This window comes from Phyllobates terribilis, unplaced genomic scaffold (genome assembly GCF_046119375.1).
Source record: "Phyllobates terribilis strain yellow unplaced genomic scaffold, ASM4611937v1 Scaffold_115__1_contigs__length_5345438, whole genome shotgun sequence".
NCBI classification, from domain to species: Eukaryota; Metazoa; Chordata; class Amphibia; order Anura; family Dendrobatidae; genus Phyllobates; species Phyllobates terribilis.
Genome location: NW_027362875.1, coordinates 867,231 through 880,546, shown reverse-complemented (window position 1 = coordinate 880,546; position 13,316 = coordinate 867,231).

Genomic DNA, 13,316 nt, shown 5'->3' with positions numbered 1-13,316 from the left:
CATCTTGATTGATAGCAAACTAAATTGGAGTGCCCAAAGTCAGGCCGCTGCTGTAAGGGCAAACAGGGTAATGGGATGTATCAGAAGAGGTATAGCTGCAAAGCATGAGAACATTGTTATTCCACTGTACAAAGCACTTGGAATACTGTGCTCAGTTATGGGCCCCAATATATAGAAAGGATATAAATGAGCTTGAAAAGGTACAAAGGAGGGCAACAAAATTAATAAAGGGAATGGAGGGACTGCAATACCCAGAGAGGTTGGCAAAACTAGGACTATTCAGCTTGGAAAAGAGAAGGTTGAGGGGGGACATAATAAATGTGTACAAATATGTTAGGGGACAGTATAGAGATCTTGCCCGAGATTTGTTCAAAAGGAGGGATATTACGGTAACAAGAGGGCACTCACTAAGACTGGAAGAGAAAAGGTTTCAGCACCAGCATAGGAAGGGGTTCTTTACGGTAAGAGCAGTGAGAATATGGAATTCACTGAGTGAGGAGACGGTAATGTCGGATTCACTACACCAGTTCAAGCGGGGACTGGATGCATTTCTAGATACCAGGCAGATTTCAGCATATACTTAAAAATAAAATAAAATAGTAGGTTGATACAGGGATTTATTCTGACTGCTGGTTTCAGAGTCGGGAGGGAATTTTTCCTCAGGTGAAAATTGGCCAAATCATTTGGGGTTTTTGCCCTCCTCTGGATCAACTTTAGCAATTACAGAACTAACAGGTCGAACTTGATGGACGCAAGTCTTTATTCGGCTTTACAAACTATGTTACTATGTTACTATGTCAATTAAGCATTAAGCATGTTATCTTCAGCACAGCCTGTTGCTGTTTGGCCAAGGCAGTGCTGCAGTGCTGTTAGCTTGTGACTGATGTGGTCATTTCGGAGATGGAGGAGGAGGTGCATGAGCTGAACAATGTGATTACATTGAGGTTAAATTGGTGATGCTGTTTTTTATACTAAAGAAAGATCCTATTGTTATGTTTTTTTATGTTATTTTTTATGACAAATGCATTCACCGGGAAATGTCATTTTAACATTTTACAACCTCATCTGGCAATGTGGTGTCATCAGACACATCCTGTTTTATTTATGATGGAGGGACTCTGAAAGTCATAAAGCCTATTTTTATAGGGACATCAGACGGCCCTTACTATTCTTAAAAGGCCAGCAGTCGGCCCTAGCTATTGTTAGAGAGCCATCAGAGGGCTATGCTTTGTTGTTCCCATTATTAACAAGTGGGTCTCCTATACTGTTATTGCGCATCCAGTAACTGCAAGGGTTGTCAAAAATTTGGATGCAACCTAATACCCCTTTGAAGAGACATAGAGGAGGGTCTCAGTAAAAAAAATGTTCCCATTATAAAGGAGCGGGTCTTCTATAATGGTAATGCCCATGCTGTGACTGCAAGGGTGGCCAAAATTTTTGAAAAAAAACACTAACAATTTAAAGACACAAAGAGCATGGCCACAGTAACAAGGTACAACATGTTCCCGTTAGAAAGGAGAGGGTCTGCTATACAGTTATAGGGTATGCAGTGAATCCAACGGCTGACAAATTTTAGGAAAAACCCCACTAAGAATTTAAGGACACAAAGAGCAGGGCCACAGTAACAAGGTACAACATGTTCCCATTAGAAAGTAGAGGGTCTGCTATACAGTTATAGGGTATGCAGTGAATCCAACGGCTGACAAATTTTAATGAAAAACCCCAATAAGAATTTAAAGACACACAGAGCAGGGCCACAGTAACAAGGTACAACATGCTCCCATTAGAAAGGACAGGGTCTGCTATAAAGTTATAGGGTATGCAGTGAGTCCAACGGTTGACCAATTTTAGGAAAAAACCCACTAAGAATTTAAAGACACATAGAGCAGGGCCACAGTAACGACAAATTCCCATTAGAAATGATAGGGTCGGCTATACTGTTATAGGGTATGCAGTGAGTCCAACGGCTGACAGATTTTAGGAAAATCCCCACTAAGAATTTAAAGACACACAGAGCAGGGCCATAGTAACAAGATATGACATGTTCCCATTAGAAAGGAGAGGGTCTGCTATACAGTTATAGGGTATGCAGTGAGTCCAACGGCTGACCAAGTTTAGGAAAAAACCCACTAAGAATTTAAAGACACATAGACCAGGCAACAGTAATGACAAATTCCCATTAGAAAGGAGAGAGTCTCCCATAGTGTTGGACTATGCAGTGACTGCAAGGGCTGCCAAAAATTTGGAGGCACTTTAATGGCCCTTGGAAGAGACGTGGAGGAGCGCATCATAAATTTTTTTTACCATTAGAAAGGAGCGGGCCTCCTATACTTGTAATGCCATGCACTAAGTGTATGGGCTGACAAACATTTACTCCTGGGGGGTATACATGAACATACTGTATAAAAAATATTTTTTACGGGCATCATAAAAATGTAGCACCCCGAGGGCTCGGCCGCTACAGGGGTATTGCACCTCTGCCAGAGGTGTGATATTCCACTCCCGGGTAAGGATGGAGTATGGACCAGGGTTCAGTTAGCTGCATACAGCACACTCACCCCATTTCTGAGGAACAGCTCAACGGTGCTCCCATTAGACAGAAATGCAGGCACGACAGACCATGTCCCTGGCTGGAGTGGGGAGGGGGTAGGAATACCCAGTGATGTAGGAGCAGACAGGGGTTGGTTCCTGAGCGTAGATAGGAGCCCATTGTTTGCTGGTCACCTGGGCTCATGTTCTAGAGGGAGGTATAAAAGGTGGGCACTATCTTAGAACAGTGTTCAGTCAGAGAGAAGAAGTGACAGAGTGGGGGCCTCTGCAAGGGGCTCTGCTCCGTAGGCGGGCCTAGCCTCTGAGGCCCAGCCAGCACAGAGAGAAGAGAAGAAGAGAAGTTCAGTGAGTGGAGTAAGAGAAGGAGTTCAGCCAGAGAGGGCTGACAGGGAGCTGTGGCTCAGTCTGGGCCCAGCTCCACGAGGCAGGCCTAGGGTGAAGGCCAGGAACAGAAAGGAACAAGAACAGAAAGGAACAAGAACAGAAAGGAACAGAAGAGAAAGAGAAAGAGAGAAACAGAAGGGCTCAGGAACAAGACGGCAGAAGGGACCCTAAGAACCCACGAGAATACAGGGTGAAGAGTCAGGCAGATTAAGGATACCGGATCCCAAGTTGGTGGAGGAGAAACAGCCCTCAGCCAAAGACCGGAGGTCGTGATCATTTATTGGTGCGACACCTCATCAAACCTGCTAGGAAGGCACCATATAGGACAGCGGGGAACGGGAACCACGTTTACCCGCACAAGTCCGCGGCAGCTGGACAAAAGTGGGTCACTGGTGAGGCAGGCCAGAGAAAGGATTGAAGGGGTCCTGTGCCATGCTCCTGAACTGCCTGGGGTTGACCGAGCCCCTCACCTGGTGCACGCAGCACGGCTCGGGCGGTCATTGCTGACAGAAGTGACCCGGAGTACATGAACTGTGAGTAAAAGACATTGGACTGCAGTACGTTGTCTGTGTACTCTTTCGCTCCTCCAGCACTAACGGCACTGGGACTCTCTGCACCATCACCCCCACCATCCACTACACTGCCCTGGGGCTGCACTCTTCCCGTGGGGAGTCACACTACCTCAGCTGCATACATCATCAGCCCCAGCGGTCTGCCTTGCAGCGGCGGTTCATAATAACCGCAATCCACGGGTGGCGTAGTCGGACATCACTTAGGACTGCTAAAGGACTACCACTGGTCTGACCACCCTGAGCCACGGAACCGGGTCGCCACTACTACCCCCACCGTCTCCCTATTGCCCGGCTCCGAGTGCCCCACGGCCCAGGGGCGAGTCAAACACCCTTTAAAAAAATTATGTGGGTGTTGCATCATGGACCACGGTCACCCTGGTGATATGGTGGTGGAGGATGAGGAGAAGGAGGAGGACAAGAGCAAATCAGGAAGCGCCCAAATCAGGAAGCGTATACCCATGTGTGGGTGTGAAAAGGTGCATGGGAATACACCTCCCAAGAAAAGACACTGGATTTGAGTTTATGTTACTCTGCTATCATTCGGTGGTGTTGAGAAGTCTGGCCCAATCAAGCCCTTGTTCATTTTTATAAGAGTCAGCCTGTCAGCATTTTCAGATGACAGGAGGATGCGCTTATCAGTTATAATTCCACCAGCGGCACTAAAAACCCGATCTGATAAAACGCTGGCGGCAGGGCAGGCCAGGACCTCCAAGGCATAGAGAGCCAGTTCATTCCACATATCTAGCTTGGATACCCAATATTTATAAGGCACAGAGGAATCACGGAGGACGTTGGTACGGTACGGCAAGGTACTCCCTCAGCATCTTCCCAAACTTTGCACTCCTTGTGAGAGTACCCTGCGCCTCAGGGCCTGTGCGATGGGAGGGTCTGAGAAAACTCTCCCAGAACTTTGACAGTGTTCCCCTGCCTCTGCTGGATTGAAGTTGTGTCTCTCTCGCCTGTACTCCTTGGTTGTCGAACGAAGTGTGCCCTCTGCCTCCAGCGTTTTCAGATGGGAATTTTTTTAATAGTTCCGCAACAAGGGCCTTCTGGTACTGCCTCATTTTTGTACACCTGTCCGCCTCAGGAATAAGAGATATAAAGTTCTCCTTGTAGAGTGGGTCTAGAAGTGTCACCAACCAGTAATGACCTAAAATTTTGAGAATGCGAGGGTCATGGGAAAGGCAGCATAACATAAACTCAGCCATGCGTGCCAGACTACTAACAGGCAAGACTTCCGTGTTCTCACCAAGAGGATGACTGACCATGCTCTCCTCCTCCTCCTCTCTGTCCTCTGGCCATCCACGCTGAACAGACGGTATGACAGCTGTGCAGATAGCACCGTCTATAGTGCATGAAACTAGTTCCTGTCCTTCCTCCTCCTCCTCTTCCTCATTGTCACCCAATCCACGTTGGGATGAGATGAGGCTTGGCTGTGTGTAATCACCCTGTATGGTTAATTGCTCCATCTTATCGTGCTCCGCCTGCAATGCATCATCTTTGATTGTGAGCAGAGAGCGTTTCAGAAGACAGAGAAGCGGGATGGTGACGCTAATTATGGCGTCATCGCCGCTCACCATCTTGGTGGAGTCCTCAAAGTTTTGGAGGATGGTACATATGTCTGACATCCACGTCCACTACTGAGGTCTTATGTGTGGAGTCTGAACTGAATACCGATAGCCTTTTTGATGCTGGTACTCAACAACTGCCCTCTTCTGCTCACAAATCCTTCCCAACATCTGCAATGTAGAGTTCCAACGTGTGGGGACATCACACACCAGTCTGTGAGCCAGAAGCTGCAAACGCTGCTGAAACACTGCAAGGGCGGCGGAAGCTGCAGCTGACTTTCTAAAATGGGCACACAGGCGGCATACTTTAACAAGCAGATCCGGCAGCTCCGGGTAGGATTTGAGTAACCGCTGAACCACGAGGTTAAGCACATGGGCCAGGCATGGTACGTGTGTGAGCTCGCCTCGCCTCATAGCCGCCACCAGGTTCCGGCCATTGTCACACACGACCATGCCTGGCTGTAGGTTCAGCGGTTTGAGCCACAGATCTGCCTGCTCTTTCAGAGCTGTCCATAACTCTTCAGCATTGTGTGTTTTTTCACCTAAGCATATTAGCTTCAGCACAGCCTGTTGCCGCTTGGCCGAGGCAGTGCTTCCAGCTTGTGACTGATGTGGTCATTTCGGAGATGGAGGCTGAGGAGGAGGAGGAGGCTGAGGAGCATGAGGTTCAGGAGCTGTAGACTGTGGGGGCAACCCTGATTGACCTAGGGCCTGCAATCCTTGGCGTCGGGAGGACGTGTTCCGTCCCAAGGTCCGACTGGGTCCCGGCTTCCACTATGTTAACCCAGTGTGCCATCAGCGAGATGTACCGTCCCTGCCCACAAGCACTTGTCCACGTGTCCGTGGTTAGGTGGACTTTACCGGTAACTGCGTTGTTGAGGGCACGGCTAATCTTTTGGGACACGTGCTTGTGTAATGTGGGGACGGCACACTGGGAGAAATAGTGGCGGCTAGGGACAGAGTACCGAGGGACGGCCGCCGCCATCAGGTTGCGGAATGCTTCTGTCTCCACAAGCTTAAAAGGCAACATTTCGAGCCAAGCAGTCGTGAATTGTGAGAATTTAGTAGTGTGGCCTGTGGGACGTTGGCTGCATATTTGCGCTTGCATTCCAAGGACTGGAGTATGAACAACTGAACGCTGCGCTGGGACAAGGACATGGACGTGCTTCCTGATGCTGCTACTTGAGAGTGTGCAATGACAGGTGCAGGGCAGGAGGCATCTTTGCATGCACTATGGACAGGGGATTGACTTGCATGCACAACAGCAGAAGAAGCAATGGTGCCACCTGTAGACACTGTTCCTGGACCCTGGTGTTCGGCCCACAAAGTCGAGTGCTTTGCTGCCATGTGCCTGATCATGCTGGTGGTGGTCAGGCTGGTCGTTTTGCCACCCCTGCTGATGCTGGTCTGGCTCGTGATGCAAATGGCCTTTTTGGAGTTATCGGCAGAGTCTTTAAAAAACAACCAGACTCGGGAAGACCTAACAGTTGTAGTGGCAACTTCCTTCGTGTTGGTGTTACGGGAAACGGTAGCCTGCCTTCTGTCTGCGGCCACCACACTGCTTCTTCCTGCCTGTTGGGGTGCTCTGCCTCCCTCCCCCTGTGTGCTGCTGTCCTTGCTCTGCATGTCCTCCTGCCAGGTTGGGTCAGTTACTATATCATCCACCACCTCGTCTCCCAGTTCTGCACCCTGGTACTATTCCTGACTTTCTGCCAATTGTGTCTCATCATCGTCCACCTCTTGTGACAGTTTCCCACCGTCGCCTTCGTGTGACCGTGGCTGCTCAAATATTTGGGCATCGCTACACGTGATCTCCTCTTGCCCCGCTTCAAGTGGACCGGGCGAGAGGCCCGAATCTATAAATGGAAAAGTGAACAGCTCTTCAGATTGTCCAAGTGTGGGATCAGTTGTCTCTGGGTACTCGGCATGGTGGGAGGAAGGAGGATCAGGGTGAGGAATATGAGGTCCAGACTCATGGCTACTGAGACTTGACCGTGTGGAAGACAGGGTGGTGGTGGTGGTGGCTAAGTGACTGGAAGCATTATCCGCTATCCAACCAACAACCTTTTGACACTGATCTGGGTTCAATAGTGGTGTGCTGCAGTCCCCTAGAAATTGGGACAGGAAGGTCAGGCGAGAAGATGTGGGTGTTTGTTGTGGCACAATTTCGGCTTGCCCACGGTCTTGTCCTCAGCCTCTGCGTGCACCATTACCATCACGTCCAGTTCCCCGTCCCTTGCCACGTGCCTTGCCCATTTTAAATGGAGGATAGTATCTTCCACGCTCACTACAAATGACTGCGTTTGAAGCGAAGTTATATGTGATCAGTGTGATGGAGAAAACAGAGTTTTAAATACCTGGCCTGTAGGTAAGTAGTGTGAACAGCAAACTGCTGTGAATTGCTTCACTGACACACTGAAAAAATGGAGGCCAGAAATGGCAGTATTTTCTGACAACGTATATTGATCCGTGTGACGGAGAAAACACAGTTTTAAATAGCTGGATTTCTAGCGCTCTAATATGGAAAGGACCTGGCTGTATTCTGCAGTGCCAACAAGCAAATGGCGCAGAAAAACGGTGTTCTCTGGATTGCTTTATAAGCAAATAATGAGGATTAAGATCCAAAGAAAAGTATTCCTCGCCCCTGAGACCTGGGCCTTTGTATAGAAATATCTAACAGCAGCAGAAGGCAGAATTGGAATGGAGCCTCTTGTGCTATATGCACTGCAGTCTGCTATATACACTGCCTGCCTGCCTATATACACTGCCTGCCTGATATCTCTGCAGATGGATTAGTCCTCAGAAGAACTGTTTGTTAGGATGGATATGTGTAATGTGCGGTTTTTCTCACTACACTACCTAATGCACGATCAAATCTCTCCCTAACGCAGCAGCAGCTCTCCCTACACTGTCTGATCCGGAGTGACTGTGATGAGCATGGCGGCGCCAGGTCAGATATAGACCTGATGACGCTGTGCGGCCAGCCAATCACTGTAATGCCCACAACCAACATGGCTATGGCATTACAGTGCATGGCAGGCAATCCCTGCATGTTCATTGGCTCTGTAAAGAGCGCCAAACATGCAGGGAGGGGACCCGACCAACCCGGAAATACTCGGTGAGCGCAGAGCATCTCGAGCAGTGAGATACTCGGGCAAGCACCGAGCAGTAGCGAGCATGCTCGCTCATCACTAGTTGTCATTAAGATTTAAAAATAGAAAACACAGAAATGTGACAGTAAATGGCTTCACCCAACCAATAACCATGAGTGGAGAAAAAGTGTTTTTGTTATGATTCATTTTCTCTGAAACAAGGCCAAGAAACGAAAAATTCTGCCGGGGTATGTAAACTTTTGAGCAGAACTGTATATGCGCCAGCCCCAGTGTCTCCTATTCTATATACTCCAGCCCCAGTGTCTCCTATTCTATATACTCCAGCTTCTTCTGTGATGTATATGCTCTAGCCCCAATGTATCCTGTGATGAATATATGCCAGCCCCAGTGTCTCCTATTCTATATACTCCAGCTCCAGTGTCTTCTGTGACGTAGCTAATGTAGCCCTAATGTCTCTTATGCAGAGGCGTCGCATGATAAAGCAGTGGGACACAAGCTCCCTGCCCTATCACTATCTCTTTCATATGCCACAGATCGCCATAGGCCTGCAGTTAACGAGATGTCAGCATACTCACGCAGGTGGCTCGGTGACATCATTGCATCGCTCTGCTCTGCTGTCCCGCCATGGAAGAGGAGACAGAGGCCGTGATGTAGGGAATCAGGATTAAGTGAGAATAAACTTTGTTTTTTTAAATGATCGGGCAGTGGAGCCATCCTACTATATATCTGGAGTAGTGGGTCCATCATACTACATATGGAGTAGTGGGGCCATTATACTATAAGTATGTGGGGCAATGGGACCATCATAGTATATACAGGTGCATCTCACTAAATTAGAATATCTTCAAAAAGTTAATTTATTCCAGTTCTTCAATACTGTTTCAGTATGCTCCACAATCATGAGGAAGACTGCTGACTTGACAGATGTCCAGAAGGCAGTATATTGACACACTCCACAAGGTCCTAGAGTTCCAATTTTCATTTGGAAATCAAGGTCCCAGAGTCTGGAGGAAGAGTGGAGAGTCCACAATCCAAGCTGCTTGAGGTCTAGTGTGAAGGCTCCACAATCAGTGATGGTTTGGGGGGCCATGTCATCTGCTGGTGTAGGTCCACTGTGTTTTATCAAGACCAAAGTCAGCACAGCCGGCTACCAGGACATTTTACAGCACTTCATGCTTCCCTCTGCCGACAAGCTTTTTGGAGATGGAAATGTCATTCTCCAGCAGGACTTGGCCCCTGTCCACACGGCCAAAAGTACCAATACCTGGTTTACACACAACAGTATCACTGTGCTTGATTGGCAGCAAACTCGCCTGACCTTAACCCCATAGAGAATCTATAATAGAGAATCTATGGGGTATTGTCAAGAGGAAGATGAGAGACACCAGACCCAACAATGCAGATGAGCTGAAAGACAGCTTTTTGTATTGAAGAACTGAAATAAATTAACTTTTTGATGATATTCTAATTTAGTGAGATGCACCTGTATATGGAGCAGTGGGACCATCATGCTATATATATGGAGGAGTGGGGGCATCATACTAAATATAGAGCAGTGTGTGTGTGTCACCCCAGGCCTGGATGCCACAAACAATAATCTGTTTCTGAAAGCAGGAGGGAGATCCCCTGGTTAGGGACAATTAGCATACAGCACCTCCTGTCCCAGGCCAGCAGGGGGAGCTGGCTGCCCCTATAAAAGCTGGAACTGGGGGCAGGGTTAGAGAAAACTGGACGACCTAGCTCAGGAGTGAGACTAGTCCCAGAGAAGGAGGGACAGTTCAGCTGTAGCTGAGGAGTCCGTGAGGCAGAGGAGAAACTGCAAGCCAGGGACAGAGGCGACGAGAGCCGGTCCTGGCAGAGAACCAATCTACCGGACATTGGGGTCCGAGGCTGTCAGGGTTACAAGCCCAGCAGCAGAGAACCAACCTGCGAGGGATTTCAGGTCCCTTGGCCTAAGAAGCCTGGAGGCTCCGCCACACAGAGGGACCAGTACATCGAGGAGCAAGCAACAGGTACCCAAGGCCTGAGTCGCAAGCCATACAGGAGAGAAGTACACGGCCAGTTCAGGGACGTGGGCTATTACACCACGAAAAGGGGGATAGTCAGAAAGAGCATAGAGAGAACGGTAGGCATACACACTCACCCTGACCAGTGGGGCTCGCCCGAATGCTCTCAGACACCCAGGCCCATTCCTAACCGGTACTGTTGGGTCATTAATAATATCTACAATAAAGACCCTGAACTGTTTGAAGCGGACTCTGAACTCTTACTATTGCGGCCTGCACTATCACCCCCAACATCCACCTACACTGCCCTGAGGCTACACTCTTCCCGTGGGGAGTTATCCTACCCCTGTGCTGCACACCAACACCAGCCTCAGCGGTCTGCCTTGCAGCGGCGGTTATCTCCAACCGTAATCCACGGGTGGTGTAGTCGGACATTCAAAACACTGATAAATAGACTGCCACCATTTGGTCTGACCACCCTGAGCCACGGGATCGGGTTGCCACTACTACCCCCATCAGCACCGTACACTAGAAGGCCCGGTTCCGGGTACCCCATGGCCCAGGGGGCGAGTCAGCTTTGGCGTAGTCGGCAGAATTGTGACCAACCCGCCACAAACGGGTATTGCGTGCCTGGAAAAGACTCTATACATATCTGAGTGAAGTTTCCTGCCATTCGGGGCCATTTCCCGCCAATCGGAGCCGTTTCCCGCCATCGGGCGCCATCTTCGGGACGCCGCGCGGGAAGAAGAGGGGCGTGGATGTCCAAAAACGCGTGAGACCTGAAGCCCCGCTCTACGCTGAGACGCTGCGCAAGGTCCTGGAAGGAGATCCAGCGGATGCCGACGTCATCACCGAGCAACGCAAGGTCCTCGCCCAGAGCATCGCGAGCGGAGCCGCGGCCTACAGAAGAGGATCGCCAGAAGGTAGGCCACGGTTAACTAGGGGGGAGGAAGATGTCGGACGCGGAGGGACCCTCTACCACCAGCGTAGCCGCTGCAGCTGTGATGCCGTTTTCCATGACCTATATTCATAGGCGGATTATAATGAGGGCAATCCGGGCGACCGCCCAGGGCCCCGAGCCTGCAGGGGGCCCACGGCTCCAGGCGGGGTGTCTAATGCCGGATTGCCCTCATTATATGTGTGGGCCGCAGCGGCACATAGCGGTAGCAGTGGCAGGAGGAGGGGGGCCCGGACCGCTCCCCCAGCAGCGGCCGCCGCTACTTCTTCATCGGCCGGGCCAGCACTGCAGCAGTTAACTTCCCTGTGTTGGCCCGGCCGCGTCACTGCTAGGAGACACGGCCCTGTGCGCGGCTGTGTCTCCTAGCTGTGACGTCACGCAGTGCGCCCCGGCCTGCAGTGCTGCACCGGAAAAGAGAGAGAGCAGGCAGGAGGAATTGAGACGGGGGATGGTGAGTGTGTGTGTGTGTGGGCAGATGTGTGTGTGGGCAGGTGTGTGTGTGTTTGTGGGCAGGTGTCTGTGGGGGAAGGTGTCTGTGTGGGCAGGTGTGTGTGTGTGTGTATATGTGTGTGTGTGTATATGTGTGTGTGTGTGTGTGTGTGTGTGTGGCGGGGGGGGTACAGAAATTCAATGAACAACTCAGGTAGCTAACAACTTTTATCTTGTATTTCTCTGCAGGATATTTTGCTGATCTAACAATGGCCTCTACATCTCGCAGAAGACAGTGCTCAAATGATCCAAATATTTTTTGTTACATCTGTGGAAACTTTACTGTGAAGACTCAGAGGCGCAACATTACTGACTTTGTTAAGAGGGTGTATTTTGGGAACTTCAAAGTAAAACTTGGAGACCAAGACAAGCATTGGGCTCCTCACAAAGTGTGCAAAACCTGTATTGAGAGCTTGAGATCATGGTCTCAAGGAAAGAATGCTAAACTTCAGTTTGGAGTTCCTATGGTTTGGAGAGAACCAAGCAATCATTTAGAAGACTGCTATTTCTGCCTTGTTGATGTAAAAGGTTTCAATAAGAAAAACAAGCAATATTTGCAATACCCGAGTATGTCTTCAGGTATTCGACCAGTTGCCCATAGTGAAGACATACTTGTTCCAAAATTTACTGCGCTTCCAGAAAACGTTGACACAGATCGCTCCTCACATTGTTATACTGATGAAGAAGACAGTCCAGATATTTTTCAGCCATGTGATGAAGATTGTGACAAACCAATTCTGTTTACTCAGTCTGCTTTGAATGATCTGGTTAGAGATCTTTATCTACCAAAAGAGTCTGCTGAACTATTGGCTTCAAGACTACAAGAGAATCCTGTTGAAACCTGGTACAAGTGTCTCATTTTATCGCAACAGGGAAGCAGAACTGCGGAAGTACTTCCATTCAGATGGCCAGCTTGTCTATTGTACTGATGTTGAAGGGCTACTTCTCTTTATGGGACTTCCAGCATATGATTCAAGGGATTGGAGGCTTTTTATTGATAGTTCCAAAAGAAGTTTAAAATGTGTTCTGTTACACAATGGAAATAAGTATGGCTCTGTACCAATAGGTCATTCTGTAAAACGTAAAGAAGAATATAAAAACATCAGGATTGTTCTAGAGAGGTTACAATATAATGTTCATGGGTGGTTAATTTGTGTTGATTTGGAAATGGTTAACTTTCTTTTGGGTCTGCAAGGAGGGTACACAAAACACCCTTGTTTTTTTGTGCTACTGGGACAGTAGAGCTACAGCAGAGCATTGGGTGAAAACTGAATGGCCTCAGCGACAGAGTTTGGCATCTGGCGATAAGCATGTCATCCATGATCCTCTAGTGGATAGGAAGAACATTGTCTTTCCTCCCTTGCACATAAAACTTGGATTGATGAAGCAGTTCGTCAAAGCCCTCAATCACAGTGGAGAATGCTTTAACTATATACGTTCAAGTTTTCCTGGTCTTAGTGAAGAGAAGAAAAAGGCTGGAATATTTGATGGACCTCAAATAAGAACACTTATGAGAGACCCAAACTTTATCACATCAATGAATGAGACAGAAGAAAGAGCTTGGAACGCATTTTGTAATGTGGTGAAGAATTTTCTAGGGAATAAGAAAGCAGACAACTATGAAGAGATTGTGGAAGAGCTACTAATGAGTCTGCGAAATCTTGGATGTAGAATGA